This window comes from Chiloscyllium plagiosum, chromosome 30, assembly GCF_004010195.1.
Source record: "Chiloscyllium plagiosum isolate BGI_BamShark_2017 chromosome 30, ASM401019v2, whole genome shotgun sequence".
Taxonomy (NCBI): Eukaryota; Metazoa; Chordata; class Chondrichthyes; order Orectolobiformes; family Hemiscylliidae; genus Chiloscyllium; species Chiloscyllium plagiosum.
The window spans coordinates 15,483,502-15,499,570 of record NC_057739.1 but is presented as its reverse complement, the minus strand read 5'-3'; the positions used below and the strand labels follow the sequence as shown (position 1 = coordinate 15,499,570).

Sequence of the window (16,069 nt, the reverse complement as noted above, 5' to 3'; positions counted from 1 at the left end):
TACAGTGATACTGCCAATTAGTGTTGAATTCATAGACAGGCTGCACCTTGGGATCTCCTCTACCGAGAACTGAATGGAGGCTGGCAGAGCTCATTTCTCTTGTGGCCATTAACAAGTAACAGATGGAAGCCATCATCTTTTTCTGTCGAAACTGGATTCAAACAGAAGTGCGTAATGGAAAAATGCATGCTTTTAAAAATAGAGGATAAAGCATTTCATTACTCAAACCTTCACACATTAAGGCATAACAGAGTTTCAGGTTTTGTAACAAAATCAAACTCACTAATTTGCAGCCTACATATCATCAGAAAGACAACGTGTTCTTACCCGTTTCAAGAACATCAAATTTCTACCTCCCAGATTCAAAAAAGTGCAGTAATATTGGATTTACGGTGATTTCAGACCGTAAAAATATTCACATCTTAAACCTGATCGAATACTAAAGATTAAAAGTTTCCATCTCCATCCTAGAGACCTCGACACATTGATTTATGACCTGTCATTTGGTACAAATATTACAATTCATAACAGAAAGAACAAAGCACACATGGGATATGTCTAAAAGAAATATAACAATGTATTTGAGCTTTAAGAGAACTAGAATAGAATATTATTGATATCTATACATTTAACAAGGCTGTAGAGCCAATATTAAACATTCCACTGAGCTAAAGAAAAGTGAACAGGAGCCTTCAATGCCATTTATGCTGATAGCATTTCTATACAATGATTAATTTGATCATATTACAGACCTTTAAGTTACCAATTTATCACTGCCAATTGAATTTCAGCAATGTGAACACTATATTCATGTCAGGTATGCTACAAGTATGAAGACAGTGAACCTTTCCATCCTTGTATTTCACGATATTCCTTTTTTATGGATCACAGACTGTTACAAGAAAGGAACTTGGCCTTGTTTAGTCTTAGAGAGATTACAATCTAGTAAATACTGAATTTGTAAAATAATTACATTGATCATAAGTAACTGGTAATGACTGGACCTATTCCCAACACCCAAGATAACGTGTTCAATCTACTTAGAGGATAAACACCCTGGATGCACAAAACTGATGTCACACAACCTTCCAGCATTTTTATCCATTGGCAACATTTTCATTACTGTATTGGGAGCAAAACATATTCAAGGTGGTACAATGGCTCAAAGCACAAGTGTTGTGTGCGTTCAATTGCAGCCTCAGGCGACAGTATGTGCGTAGGTTGCACATTCTCCCTGTGCCTGTTTGGGTTTCTCCAGGTGCTCTGGTTTCCAATAAGATGCAGATCAGGTGAATTGGGTGTGCTAAATTGACCATAGTGTCCAAGGATATGTACGTTAGGTGAATTGGGTGTGCTAAATTGCCCATAGTGTCCAGGGATGTGTAGGTTAGGTGAATTGGGTGTGCTAAATTGCCTAGAGTGTCCAGGGATGTGTAGGTGAGGTGAATTGGGTATGCTAAATTGCCCATAGTGTCCGCGGATGTGCAGGGTAGGTGAACTGGGTGTGCTACAATTGCCCTCAGTGTCCAGGGATGTGCAGGTTAGGTGAATTGGGTGTGCTAAATTGCCCATAGATTAGATTATTTACAGTGTGGAAACAGGCCCTTCGACCCAACAAGTCCACACCGCCCCGCCGAAGCGGAACCCACCCATACCCCTACATTTACCCCTTACCTAACACTACAGGCAATTTAACATGGTCAATTCACCTGACCTGCACATCTTTGGACTGTGGGAGGAAACCGGAGCACCCGGAGGAAACCCACAAGACACGGGGAGAACGTGCAAACTCCACACAGTCAGTCACCTGAGGCGGGAATTGAACCCGGGTCTCTGGCACTGTGAGGCATCAGTGCTAACCACTGTGCCGCCCACAGTGTCCAGGGATGTGCAGGTTAGGTGAAATAGGTGTGCTAAATTGCCCATTATGTTTGCAGGGAAGTGTAGTTTAGATGAATTGGGTGTGCTAAATTGCCCATAGTGACCAGGGAGGGGTAGGTTAGGTGAACTGGGTGTGCGAAATTGCCCACAGTGTCGAGGGATGTGCAGGTCAGGTGAATTGGGTGTGTTAAATTGCCCATAGTTTCCAGGGATGTGCAGGTTAGGTGGAATGTATGTGCTAAATTGCCCATAGTGTCCAGGGACCTGCAGTTTAGGTGAATTAGGTGCGCAAAATTGCCCATAATGTCCAGGGATGTGTAGGCTAGGTGAATTGGGTATGCTAAATTGCCCACAGTGTCCAGGGATGTGTAGGTGAGGTGAATTGAGTGAGCTAAATTGCCCATAGTGTCCAGGGATGTGTAGGTTAGGTGAATTGGGTGTGCTAAATTGCACATAGTGTCCAGGGATGTGCAGGTCAGGTGAATTGGGTGTGCTAAATTGCCTACAGTGTCCAGGGATGTGTAGGTGAGGTGAATTAGCAATGTGAAATGCAGGTTATAGTGTAGGGGGATTAGTCTGGGGTGGGATGTTCTTTGGACAGTCAGTGTAGACCTGTTGGGCTGAATGGTCTGTTTCCATACTGTAGTGATTCTATAATTCTCAGTCCCACATTGGTTCAGAATAAATGGGAACCAACCGGTGCACAAATCAAGGGACCAGCTGTTCCAGATTTGCCTGACTGCCTCTTCTACTCTTTCTCATCTTTGCGTTGACCTACAGCAAACATTTAGGCAAAAGTTCCTCATACAGGTCTCATCATAACTTACAAATGTAACCTAATTTGCATAAAGATTTAGGACACACCTTAAGTCTTTTTCAGAAGTTAGAAGAAAGCCTTGCCGTTACAGATTTTTTTACGATCTCAAGGCAACCCAAAGCACCATCAGTGAAGTATTTTTGAAATATAGTCACCATTGTGAGGTAGGTATGGATAGTAGTTACAGCGAATGGCCAGATAATCTGTTTTACTGTTATTGGCCTTCTCAAAAGGGACCAAAGCAAAAGGAATTATTGTATTTTGCAAGGAAGATCAATAAAAATACTGTGTCCACAGATGCAGCCAGACCGAGTTTCTCAAGTACTTTCTGTTTTTATTTGAGATCTCTAAAATCCACAGCACTTTGTTTGATTAAAAATAGGCCATCTTATTCAGTGCATTTATTAGCTTTGCCTGTCAAAAGGAAAGTGTGTGCTTGTGGACTTCAGCCATCCTCTAACAGGTTTAAAACTATAACATTGCAGGATGTACAAATTCAAGTCTCGTATATATGCAACCTCCAAGAGCCAGTAAATAAGTACCAATAACAACAATTCTAAAGTGTTAACACCAGTGATGACATAACACTTTTATGCTGAATGAAATAAAGCTATAGGCAATAGTTATTTTTTAAAAATAATCTTTTATTGTTTTGGACATGTTTGTCAACATTGTCAACAATGGTTTGTATACCACACTGCACTTTGGAGAGCACCCAGGAATAAACTTGACACTTCCATGTGAGTGAGTTGATTGCACAAAAGAACAGTTGAGCAATATTGTTCGATGTGGAGTGACCACAGTGAATGATTTTTGTCAGCGTTACGTAATTACAAGAACAATATTTCGTCTACCTAATGGAATTGTGCTGTCCTCGGTTCTAATGAAGGCAAGAGAGTAAAACGGGGGTTTTGAGGTACAGCAATACTGTTCCTACCATCCTGGCCTAAAAAAAAGTCATAGTTTAAGTCCAACCTAAGGAAATGTTTGCCACCAAGGTATATTCTGACATGTTTCAAAAAATGATCAACCTAATTAGACACGAGAATAAAAAGTGAATAAAAGTATTAATCATGGTTACTTGCAATTTCTTTTACTTGAGTAACTCACTGAAATTTACATCTGAAAGATAAATAATTGACTCCAAACTCTTTTACATGTAAGACAAACAGCAGCCTTAGATATTGGTTTGAAAAATATTTGGCATACCTAACAATTGACTGATCAATCTAGAAATAAGTGACCAGATTCAAAGTTTGGGTGAAGATTTGTAGCTCGGGTGCTCGTTGTTGTGGTTCTGTTCGCCGAGCTGGAAATTCTTGTTGCAAACGTTTTGTCCCCTGTCCAGGTGACATCCTCAGTGCTTGGGAGCCTCCTGTGAAGCGCTTCTGTGGTGTTTCCTCCGGCATTTATAGTGGCCTGTCCCTGCCGCTTCCGGTTGTCAGTTTCAGCTGTCCGCTGTAGTGGCCGGTATATTGGGTCCAGGTCGATGTGTTTGTTGATGGAGTTTGTGGATGAGTGCCAAGCTTCTAGGAATTTCCTGGCTGTTCTTTGTTTGGCTTGTCCTATAATGGTAGTGTTGTCCCAGTCGAATTCATGTTGCTTGTCGTTTGCGTGTGTGGCTACTAAGGATAGCTGATCGTGGCGTTGAAACAGAATACAAGCCCAGCTCGGATTCTTTGTTAGATCAAATAACAGCAAAGGTAAATGTAGGCTGAAAGTTCAGTTTTACTGAATAGACACTTGAATCTGACGCTGTGTGGAAATAGAAGAGCTTGCAGCCAAGGTCTTGTTCGTCATACACTGATTTATCATTTTCAATAGAGGAGCACATCATCAACATATTATTATCCAGGATCAAATCATGTGTTTAAATTCTTGATCCCTTCATCAAAGTTGATATAATATTTATAAAACCCTTGTAAGTTTCAAATAGTTTTATGAATGGATATGGCAAATGAAAATTTAATTTTACTGTACATGCTTATCAAGGTTCAGTGTCTCAAATAAGGTCAGGATGCAAGTTCTCACTTCAGAAAGCCTGAGGTGTGTATGTATCTAGAAGGCTCACTGCAAAGTTTTATTCACAATATTTCAGCTTCTGGGTTATATCACGGTCTCTCATGGCTCACATAAACTTAAAAGCCAGAAAGAACATCCAGGAAAGTAAACTTTTCACTTGCTCATGGCTTGAATTATGAACTGCCAAACATTCTTATCAATTATTACATGGTTTATAAAAAGAACCATTATTTTAATGGTTTAGTTTTGTTTTCTAGGGAACAATATTCATGTCACTGAACAAACATGCACTGTAAACAAAATCAGAAACAGTGGAAGAGATTCAGTTCCCTTCCCCCATGGAGAGTTTGGTTTGGTGGGGCAATTAATCAGGCAGAAGTAGGAATATTGGACAGACTTTTGGCCCCGCTGTTAATTGAGGCCCTTAATCGAGGCCCACTGCCCCACTAATATTAACCCTACATAAGGGGCTTCCCATATGGGAAGTCTAACAACAAATCTGTGTTGTGATGCTTGTGGGTGCATGATGTTGGGTTTGAAAAGGATTCAAGGCATTCAGAACCCAATCTTGTTCAAGGCATTCAGAACCCAATCAAGGGACCAAGCATCAGGAAAGGCATGCCTGCCGATTCCTGCCTCCTGCCCTTACAGCTAACTTCCCTTTACTCACCTCGCAGCACACCTTCCAGCCCATAACCCCACCCTGTGATCACTCACCATGCCTAGGGGTCAAGGGACGAGACTAGGATGTGGCTGGGTGTCATAGCATCAGCAACCTTTACCTCAGCATTGGCACCCACTGGCCTATGACTGTCTAGCAGCTAATGAACAGGAATTCTGCTCCTGGAATCCTTAATCCAGGGTAAGGCTTGCTGCTGTCCACTTAAGTGCCTGAATGGTGGAGTTTCCCCTCAAAGTATTCCACTTACTCTCAGCTGATCTCTTTTGATAAATTTATTTTCTTTCAGCTAAACATTTATGAAGATGTTTGAAAGAATCAACCTCTGAATCCGAGCAGAACTCAAAAACTGCAGTGCATTGTAAATAATAAGCTTTGGCAATTGCAAGTAGATGTTATTGGTACTGATCATTTCACTAAGAGTAGGGAAATCTTACTGTACAAGGTGCTGACGTGACAACATCTCAAATAATTTGAACAGTTTTGGTCCCCTGACTAAAGTAAATATATTGTTTCGTTGGGGGCAGTTCAGAGATGGTTTACTAGGATAATTCCCAGTATGCATCGTTTGTCTTATATGCAAAGGGTAAATGGGTTGGGACTCTAATCACTGGAATTTAGGAAAATGAGAGATGATTTCATTGAGAATATAGGGCATATAGGATTCTTAAGGGGTTTGACAGGCAAAAGTGCTGAGAAGATTCCTAAATGAGAGACAGCCTAGGACCAAAGGACATAATCTTAGAATGAAGGGGTGGCAGTTTAAGATTGAGATGAAGAGGAATTTCTTCTCTCAGAAGATTGTGAGCTTTTGCCACAGAGAGCTTTGGGGGTGAGTCCTTATACATGTTAAAGGCTGAGAGAGAGTGTCTTCATCAGTCGGGGAATCAAGGATTAAGGGAAAAGGGCAGGAAAGTGAACATGAGGAATGACAGATCAGCCATGAACCTATTGAATGATGGAGCAGCCTTGAGGGGCCAAACAGCCGACTCCTGTTCCTATTTCTTACAGCCTTCAAATCACAAAGCTTTTCTCCAAGCACTGTTCACTGCATTTGTGAAATTGGTTCTGACATAAATGTAACTGAGTGACCTTTGTAATCACATGGAGACTACAACAGCTAGAGAAATGAAATTCCCACAGCAAAAGACACAAGTTTGCACAAGAAATGATGCACTTTGGGTCAGTTATATTATCACACAACGATGTGCAATGCTTCTGTAGTCCATAATTCTTCCAGATCATTATTTTTTCTGTTTTTGAGTGGCAAATGCCTCTAGAACAGAGGAAAAGAAACGAGGGAGACTAATATTTAGCAGCAATTTAAACTCTTATGAATTTTTTTTTCCACAACCAATTCAGTAAAATCTGTGCTTTCGTTATCACTGCTTTGTAAAGCTTTGCTGCTCACTTACTGAGATTGAATTATTAATTGATTTATCTGACGTTTCAACATGATGAGATTTACAATCTATTTTTAATTATGAGGTTCATGGAGGCCTCCTTCCTTGTTTAATCCTATGCTTGATGTGGATTGGTTGTACCCTTAGGCTACATAACCAACTGTAACCCTTAAATGGGGAAAAATACCATGGTCCATGTGGTCTATGACTAATTACTTATTATCTTAATTTTGCTTTTAAACGATAACTATGTCCAAAAACGACAGTCTATGTCATTTAGAAATAAAAGGAATGGATGCTTGTTAACTGGTCAATCTACATAGACCAGTATGCCTTATTCCACATAGGATCTCATGCAAGAAGATGACAGTATGTCAATAAATGGTTTTAATTTCTTTGTGGGCAACATACAAACAAAATAGCTGCCGCAGAACATGTGTGTTGATTTTTTGCTTCAAACACAATGGAGTATAAAAGTAGGGAGGTTTTGTTAAAATGACACAAGTTAGATCATAGTTGGAATACAGTGAACTGCTTTGGGCCCCTCGTTTGAGGTACGATATACTGACATTGAAGGCAGTCCAGAGAAGGTTCACTGTGCTGATACCAAGTACGGAGAGACTATCTTCTGAGGAAAGGTTGAGCAGGTTTGGTCCAAACTCATTGGACTACAGAAGAATGAGAGGCACATTTACTGAAACATAGAAGATTTTTTCAAGGTTTGACTAGATAGATGCAGAAAGCTTGTTTCCCCTTGTGGGGCAGTCTGGGACCTGAGGATTTAATCTCAGAACAAGGGGCTGCACATTTAAGACAAAGATTAGGAGTAGTTTGCACATTCTCCCCATGTCTGTGTGGGTTTCCTCTGGGTGCTTTTATGTCCTCCTACAGTCCAAAGATGTGCACGTTAGATGAACTGACCATGCTAAATTGCCAATAGTGTTCAGGGATGTATAGTTTAGGTGCATTAGTCAGGGCAAATGTAGAGTAATAGGACTGGGGAATGGATCTAGGTGGGTTACTCTTTGGAGGGTCGGTGTGGATTTATTGGGCCAAATGGCCTGTTTCCACACTCTAGTGATTCTATGATTCTATGAATTCTTCCTCTAGGACAGTAGTAGAATCTGTGAAATTCTTTACAGAGGCTGCTGAGGTTGGGTCATTAAGAATACTCACAGCTGAGCTAGACAGATTTTTAATCAGTCAAGGATCAGAATTTTGGGGAAATGGCAAGAAAGTGGAGTTGAGCATTATCAGATCAATCATGATGTCACTGATGGTGGATCAGACTCAACGGGTTGAATAGCTTACACACGCTTCTAGTTCCTATGGTTATGTAAATTTTAATACATCTTTTAAGACTATGACTCAGGGGTTTGGGTTGTGCAGTGGCTCAGTGGTTAGCACTGCCTGCCTCATAGCATGATCTCTCCACTCTGCAGGCATCCTGTCTCTATTCCTGATGAAGGGCTTTTGCCCGAAATGTCGATTTTCCTGTTCCTCGGATGTTGCCTGACCTGCTGTGCTTTTCCAACACCACTCTAATCTAGACTCTGGTTTCCAGCATCTGCAGTCCTTGTTTTTACCTTTTTCATAGCATGAGGGTCCTGGGTTCGATTCTAACATTGGGTGACTGTCTGACTGGCCTGCTTCCACACTGTAGGGACTCTAAGAGTTGATTTTTACACATGGATAATTGTTTTGTCGAAGGATTGACAAACATACATGATTTGGGTCAAAAAAGATCATTGTCTTGGAATAAAGTTTTTTTAAAAAAAGCATTAAAAATCCTTATAAATTCACATCAACAACCTGTTCTTCATTTAAAACACTCCCAGAATGTGACTGAAGCAAAGATCAATCTTTACTCATTCCTGGTTGCCTATGAGAAGGTGGTGTTGAGATGCATTCCAGATTGATGCAGTCCATTTGGGGTAGATACACCCATGTTGCCATTGGGAAACAAATTACAGGACTTTGACTCTGCAACACTGAAGGAACAGCAATATATTTCCAAGTCATGATGGTATGTGGACTGGCAGAGAATTTTCAGAAGGCAGAATTTGCCATGCTGTTGTTATCCTTCTAGATGGTTGTGCTCATGAGTTTGGGAGGTACATTGGTGAAGTTTATACCATTGCAAGCTGCATACATTTCATCCAACAAAATCCAGTTATATTTCATAATGAATTATCCCACATTGAGACCTATCAAAATCACGAGCATATTTTAATAACTAAATAATTAATCTTTGTTATATCACATCATTGTATGAATATTCCTTATCATCATCACCAGTAGTATATAGTACTGGAATAAAATTTCATTATGTTGTTGGCCTCAGTACATCATTTGATATCTCACATTTAAGATTGAACTTTTGACAATTTTCTAAGCACATTCATTCCATTGACTCATTGGCATAATGTGGCTCATGAGGGTGCTTACATATTTCTCGCTGTATTGACTCTTTTCTCACATCTAATGATTCAGAATCTCTCCAGGACAAAATTATTACATCATCCATCCAACGGCTGAACAATACTCACAGGATGAGTGGTAATAACTGACGGGTCAGTGTTGGTGGGATTTGAAGCTGCCTCAGCTCATCAAAGCATCTTCCTCAACGGCTTCAAAATTCTACACAAATTTGATCAACCTTTTTGCAAGTGTCTTCGTCCATTTAGCTTCTATAATGAACGTAGCTAGCAACACCATTGTGAAATTTCTCTTTGGGGAGACCTTTACATTAACTATCACAGTCAGCTTTAATTTTGTACCATCTGGCATACAAGATGGTATCACTGTGAACTGTGCCTTCTCATGAGCAGTTGTCTTTAGAATGATAAAAGAGTACAGCACAGAGGAAAGCCAATCAGTCTACGTAACAACCTTGCTACACCAATCTTGATCATGATTTGTTTGCAGGCAGGTTCGCTAGAGAGTCAGAGAGACATATACTCTTTGGTCCAACCAGTCTATTCAGTGTTTCATTCATATTCCCAGTGCAGGCCACTTAAATGCACTGATGTCAGCTGTCAGGACAGTGGAATTTGAGCATTTTAACTGCAAGATTAAGTAGATGGTAACATTTCATTTCTGATGGAGTATTAAATCACACCTTTTCATGAATTTTATCCATCAGCAGTCACTGTCTATAATTCTGATCTTCTATCTCTCAGAGTAGAGATTCAGATGGTGCCACAAGGAGATGCTATTTTGCTGAGCTTGTTACTCCATTTTGCCACTTTTTTTTCCCCTCCATTTAAGAATGAGCTGTATACCTGTTATTGTTTCTCAAATGCATTACGTAATTTCAGACTGGAGGCCTGTGAACAGTGGAGTGCCACAAGAATTGGTGCTGGGTCCTCTACATTTTGTCATTTACATAAATGATTTGGTTGTGAGCATAAGAGGTACAGTTAGTAAGTTTGCAGATGACGCCAAAATTGGAGGTGTAGTGGACAGCGAAGAGGGTTACCTCAGATTACAACAGGATCTTGACCAGATGGGCCAATAGACTGAAAAGTGGCAGATGGAGTTTAATTCAGATAAATGCGAGGTGCTGCATTTTGGGAAAGCAAATCTTAGCAGAACTTATACACTTAATGGTGAGGCCCTCGGGAGTGTTGCTGAACAAAGAAACCTTGGAGTGCTCATAGCTCCTTGAAAGTGGAGTTGCAGATAGATAGGATAGTGAAGAAGGCGTTTGGTATGCTTTCTTTTATTGTTCAGAGTATTGAGTACAGGAGTTGGGAGGGCATGTTGCGGCTGTACAGGACATTGGTTAGGCCAACGTTGGAATATCGTGTGCAATTCTAGTCTCCTTCCTATTGGAAAGATGTTGTGAAACTTGAAAGGGTTCAGAAAAGATTTACAAGGATGTTGCCAGGGTTGGAGGATTTGCACTATAGGGAGAGGCTGAACAGGCTGGGGCTGTTTTCTCTGGAGCATTGGAGGCTGAAGGGTGACCTTATAGAGGCTTACAAAATTATGAGTTGCATGGATATGGTAAATAGACAAAGTCTTTTCCCTGGGGTGGGGGAGTCCAGAACTAGAGGGCATAGGTATAGTGTGAGAGGGGAAAGTTATAAAAGAGAACTAAGGGGCAACATTTCCCACAGAGGATGATACGTGTATGGAATGAGCTGCCAGAGGAAGTGGTGGAGGCTATTGCAACATTTCAGAGGCATTTGGATGGGTATATGAATAGGAAGGGTTTGGAGGGATATGGGCCGGGTGCTGGCAGGTGGGACTAGATTGGGTTGGGATATCTGGTCGGCATGGACGGGTGGGACCAAAGCGTCTGTTTCCATGCTGTACATCTCTATGACTCTATGACACCTTCATTTAGCCGAGTGGCGAGGAAATTGCTGCTGGAAATTGCAGAAGAAGAATCAAAAGAACTCTGTGTGTGCCTTTATATTAATTAAATTATGTAAATAATGATAATCACAACAATTCCTGAACAACTGAGATAAAATTTTACGAGGCATGCATTTTCCAAAGTTGCACATCACAAGCTCACTCAAGTATACATGGTACAATAATTGAAAGGAGGTTTCCCCTGGATGCAGAGAGGAATTTCTTCACGCAGAGGGTGGTATATCTTTGGAATTTGCTATCGAGAGTGCTGGGGAACCTCAGTCTTTCACTCAGTTAACAACGGAGTTTGATGTATTTTTAGTTTCCAACAATTTCAAAAGGGTATAGTATAAGAATAATGACATGAGGGTAGATGATTAGCCATGATCCAGAGTGACAGAATGTGTTCAAGGGGCTGAATGGCCTACTCCTCCTCCTTGTGTTCCTATAGTCTATGTTCCTTTAAAATGCTGGAAACCCTCATCAAGTCCCACATATCTGTGGAGAGAGAAACAGTTAACAATTTTGGTCTGTGACCTTGGGCCAGAACTCAGACCTGAAACGTTAATGCTGCTTCTCTCCACACATGCTGCCTGATCTGCTGAGAATTTCCAAAATGTCCTGTTGTCTGTTCATTACAGATATACAGCATCTGCAGTGTTTGACTTTGTTAAAAAATAGTCATCTCAGAAGAACAAGAATGAGAAATTCATTCATTCCTTCAATGCTGTTCCTCCAGTGAACATGAAGTGTATTCAATCCCAGCTTGACGCTCTGGACATAATCTCCTGAAGGAAAATTTATATTGATGTATTTTAATGGTTTACTGGTTCCTAAGGAAGGGTCACTGATTTCTCTCCACAGATGCTGCCAGACCGGCTGAGCTTTTCCAGCACTTCCTGGTTTTGTTTCTGATTTTCAGCATCTGCAATTCTTTTGATTTTAGCTTAATTATTGGTATTCAAACTGCATCTCCTTCTGACCTTGTCTTGATATTTTATCCAGTTGGGGCCTCGCATCAACGGAATTTCTTGCTGCTAGCTACTTTTTCATGAATTGTTTTGTGGGACGTGAGCAATGACTGGCAAGGTGATCCAAACCAAGTTGCCAAGTAAGGTCATTAGTGAACCGCACCAGTTTGTAAAACAACTCACGTCAGCTGCATGGCATCATCGACAAGACTAGACATATACTCAAGACTTTATTAACTGAATTTAAGTTTCAACGGCTATGGTGGGTTTTTAACTCTCTAGGGCCTTAATTTGAGCCTCTGGTTTACTTGTGCAATAAACAATATCACAACACCACCAACTCCCCAGGACTGGCATACTCGATGGCTCTGTTTTCAAATGAAATTTTTACATTCCACCTCAAACTTGCCCCATTATAAGCATCGACATTGAAAGAATCTTCACTAATCATGATCTAAATGATGGAAAATATATAGACTATTGAAATTTGAATTCCATCGTTGATTTCATACCAGTAACTTTGATAGACTGAAATAGCTTTCAGAACCTGACAACATGGGTTGGTCAAATATCATGAAGCCTTGATGAATTAAACAAAAGACAGCCAGTGTGAAATGAACATTTCCCCAAAGGAAACCAACCAGAAAGCCCAAAGGCACTCATCGTCTTTCCAACAGGCACCATCCTGAGTATCTTCACATGCAAACAATGAAACATTACTTGCGACCTCAAGAGACTCTTTCTGCATCAGAAACAAAGATTGATTCTTTTAAACTGCAGTATTGAAACAATATGAGGATAAGATCCAATTTGAAACTTTATTGCTGGAACAGCACAGCAGGTCAGGCAGCATCCAGGGAACAGGAGATTCGACGTTTCGGGCACAGGCCCTTCTTCAAAGGAGATATGGCTGTGGTAACGAGTCTGCTTCAGAATGTGGCTGAAGAGCTTCTCTGCACAATAAGATCCAATGACAACAACAACAACTGGAAAGAAACGTCAGAAAACTGAGAGTCACTCTTTCTGCATCAGAAACAAAGATTGATTCTTTTAAACTGCAGTATTGAAACAATATGAGGATAAGATCCAATGACAACAACAACAACTGGAAAGAAACGTCAGAAAACTGAGAGTCTAAAAAGTGACAGCAATGTTCCCTAATGGAACCAGAATTAACTATTGTCTAAGGTCTCTTAAACAAGATTGTAAATGAAATCTTCCTTCCTTTTGGTGCATGTGCTTGTGTGTGTGTGAGAGAGAGAGAGAAAGTAAGTGTGTGTATGTGTGTATATGTGTGTATGTATGTTTGTGCGCGCATGTATGAGAACATAAGAACATACAAACTAGGAGCAGGAGTAGACCGTCTGTCCCTTTGAGCCTGCTCTGCCACTCAATGAGATTATGGTTAATCTTTTCATGGACTCAGCTCCATTTACCCGCGGTTTCACCACATCCCTTAATTCCTTTATTTTTCAAAAAAGTATCAACTTTAGCTTTAAAAGCGATTACTGAAGTATTGTCAACTACTTCACTGAGCAAGGAATTCCATAGATTAACAATCCTCTGAGTTAAGAAGTTCCTTCTCAGTTCAGTTCTAAACCTGCTTCCTCTAATCTTGGGGCCATGCCCTCTTGTCCTAGTCTCACCGACCTGTGGAAACATCTTATCTATTTCTATTTTATCGATTCCCTTCATTATTTTATATGTTTCTATAAGATCTCCCCTCATTCTTCTGAATTCCAATTAATATAATCCCAGTGTACTCAGTACCTCCTCACAAGCCAACCCCCTCAACTCTGGAATCAACATAGTGAACCTCCTCTGCAACCCCTCCAGTGCCAGTAAATCCTTTCATAAGGAGGCCATATCTGTAGACAGTACTCCAGGTTTGGCCTCACCAGCATCTTGTACAGCTGTAATGTTACCATCTGCTTTTAAAACTTAGTCCCTTTAGCAATGAAGGACAAAATTCCATTTGCCTTCCTAATTACTTGTTGTACCTGCAGACCAACCTTCTGCGATTCATGCACAAGGACACCTGCTGCAATGTTTTACCATTCAAATAATAATCTATTTTACTGTTACTCCCATCAAGATGTATGACTTCACATTTACGAACATTGTATTCCATCTGCCAAACCTTTGCCCACTCACTCAAAGTATGTATGTTCCTTTGCAAAGTTACACAGTCGTCTGCATACTTTGCTCTGCCACCCATATTAGTGTCATCGGCAAATTTTGACACTTTACACGTGGTCCCCAACTCCAAATCAGCTACATAAATTGTAAATAATTGTGGTCCCAACACCAATCCCTGAGGCACACCACTAGTCACTGATTTCCAGCCAGAATAGTACTCATTTATCCCCACTGTTTGTTTCCTGTCAGTCAACCAATCCTCTATCCTTGCTCATACTCTACCTCTAATACCATCAAGCCTTATCTTATGCAGCAGCCTCATGTGTGGCACCTTGTCAAAAGATTTTTGGAAATCTAGGTACACCACATCCACTAGGTCCCCATTGTCCACCTTCCTTGAAATACCTTCCTTGAAAAAGATTTCTAAAGCATGGCCTGCCCCTAATGAACCCATGGTGCATTTGTACAATGGGAAAATTTATTTCGCGATGCCCTGCTTTTTCTTCCTTGATAATAGACTTAAGCACCTTCCCCACTACAGAGGTTAAGCTCACTGGTCTATAATTCACCATTTGTTTTGTCTACCTCCCTTTTTAAATAGTGGCATCACTTTTACTATTTTCCATTCTGCTGGGACTGCCCCAGAGTCCAAAGAATTTTGGAAAATTACCACCAGTCCATCTACCATTTCTCCCGCCATCTCTTTTAGTACCCTGGGATGCATTCCATCAGGGCCAGGAGATTTATCTATCCCTAGTTCCATGAGCTTACCCAACACTAACACTTCCATAATAATAATTGTTTCCAGATCCTCACCTACCTTTGTCTCTTTATCACTTACTGGCATGTTATTAGTATCTTCCACTGTGAAGACCGATGCAAAGTACCTGCTCAATGCCTCAGCCATTTCATCATTTCCCATGACTAATTGCCCCTTCTCAGCCTCTGAAGGACCTATATTTACTTTAGTCTTTCTTCTTCGTTTTGTCTACATCAAGAAACCTTTGTTATCTGTCTTCATATTCTGTACTAGTTTTTTTTTCTCATGCTTTATCTTACTTTTCTTTATAGCTCTTTTTGTGGCTTTCTGTATCCCTTTAAAGTTTTCCCAATCTTCAAGATTCCTGCTGTTTTTGGTCACTTCGTATGCCTTCTCATTCACTTTGATAGCCTGCCTTATTTCCTTAGACACCCTTGCCAGATTACCCCTCCTCTTACAGTCCTTCCTTCTCACCAGAACATACTTTTGCTGAGCACTTTGAAAAATTTCCTTGAAGATCCTTCATTGCACATCAACTGTCGCATCATAAAATCTCTGTTTCCAGTCCCCTTTCGCCAGGTCCTTCCTCATTCTATCATAGTCCCCCTTATTCAAGCACAGGACCCTGGTATTGGATTTTATCTTCACACTATCCAGCTGTATTTTAAATTCAACCATACTATGATCACTCTTTCCAAGAGGATCCCTAGCTATGAGATGATTAATTAATCCTGTCTCATTACACAGGACCAAATCTAGGATAGCTTGCCCCCTCGTCGGTTCCATTACTTGCTGTTCAAGAAAACTATTATGGATCCTTCAACAAATTACTCCTCAAGGCTACCCTGAACAAGCTGGTTTGACCAATCTAAATGTAGATTAAAATCCCCCATGATAATAGCCATACCATTTGTGCAGGCATTAGTTATTTCCTTGTTTGAAGTTTAAACTTGAAGTTTAGAAGAATGAGAGGTGACCTCATTGAAACATATATGATTCTTAAAGGGTTTGACAGTGTAAATGCTGACAGGA

The 16,069-nt window shown here is 40.6% G+C and overlaps 1 protein-coding gene across 2 annotated transcripts in view; it reads right to left on the bottom strand.

Moving 5' to 3' along the window:
* The window catches only part of LOC122564758 (astrotactin-2-like), a 1,559,828-nt gene that overhangs the window by 856,715 nt on the left and 687,044 nt on the right, over positions 1-16,069 (bottom strand). The gene's annotated exons all lie outside the window — the stretch shown is intronic.